Source organism: Camelus bactrianus, chromosome 8 (genome assembly GCF_048773025.1).
Source record: "Camelus bactrianus isolate YW-2024 breed Bactrian camel chromosome 8, ASM4877302v1, whole genome shotgun sequence".
Taxonomy (NCBI): Eukaryota; Metazoa; Chordata; class Mammalia; order Artiodactyla; family Camelidae; genus Camelus; species Camelus bactrianus.
In genome coordinates this window covers 75,910,479-75,911,817 of record NC_133546.1, presented here as the reverse complement: position 1 = coordinate 75,911,817, position 1,339 = coordinate 75,910,479, and positions in this window count along the sequence as shown.

Sequence of the window (1,339 nt, the reverse complement as noted above, 5' to 3'; positions counted from 1 at the left end):
TTGCATTCCCAGAGAATTTGATTTTCAGGTACGAAGGAAACACAGAAATCCTCTCAGGTTTGCAAGAGGTCAGAAAATGAACTATCTATGTGAAAAAAAGTTGTGCTCCTACTGACCAAGAGATAAATCCTAATGAGATCTCAAGCACAGGAAGTCATGGCATCTATCAAACCGGTTCGATGGGGAGGTAATCTCAAGAATCACTGCTGACATTGTTACAGAACAGAAGGCAAACACATCAAGTGTTTAATGATAATTATCGAGGTCTATAATTGTACATTATTCTAAGGGAAACACAGAAGTGAAGAAAGGACAAAGCTGAGAAGGAAAATCAGTTAAACTCCTCCTTTTGTAGGAAGGGAGTTAAAACCTCTCTCTTCTTTCATGATTCTGAGAATTTAAAATATGAGTTGAAGCACAGTGTTAAAAAATCTGAAGGTAATCTTTATACAAAATAAATTCTAAATTGGTAAAAAGCTTATGACATAAGCAATATTACTAAGAAAACGTGAGAAAAATCACACATCAAGACAAAAGAAATGAGTAAACATATTAGTTGCAATAATAATTTGAGTAACTGAAACCCTGTAATGGAAGGCAAAAGCAATTCAGATCTAACTTCAAAATATGCACCTCATGATACTTGTAAGAGAAACTAAAACAAGCTGACTTAGACAAGGTAAAAGAATGTGCAATATACATCAGGCATTCACCAAAGAAAACAGGAGATGCTAATTTCAGAAAAGGCAAAAGATATTAATGGTGATCAAGGGTCATCACATATTTAACAGAGTTACAATCTCAAGAAAAACAATGGTCTTTCAAATTTGTAAGCTGTACAAGATAATATCTATATAGAGAGAGCAAGTAATAGACATGTGAAAAGAAAAGCATCTTGTTGTGAGAATGAATCTCTTGGAGCCCTTGATGAATAAATAAATATGCATAGTGTGTTTATATATATACATATATATATAGTTAAACAGCACCAGTTTACCATCACACCTTTATTATCTCAGTTTTTATGGGCCAAGATTCCAGGTCCAGGTTGGCTGGTCCTCTGCTCAGTGTCTCACCTGGCTACATTCAAGGTGTTGCTGGGGTCTCACTGGGGGCTCAGGACCCTCTCCAAAGCTCATGCCTTTATTGGCATAACTCATTATTCTGCAACTAAGGAACTCATGGAAGCTTGCTTCCTGCAGGAAAGCAGAAGTGTGCTGCTGCTGGAAATTTTTAACTTCTCCCAGTTCTGATCTCTAGATCCTCTTTTAAAAGGTTAGAACTTGATTAGGTCAGGTCCACTGAGGATAATCTCCTGTTTAAAAAAATATTAGTTTCA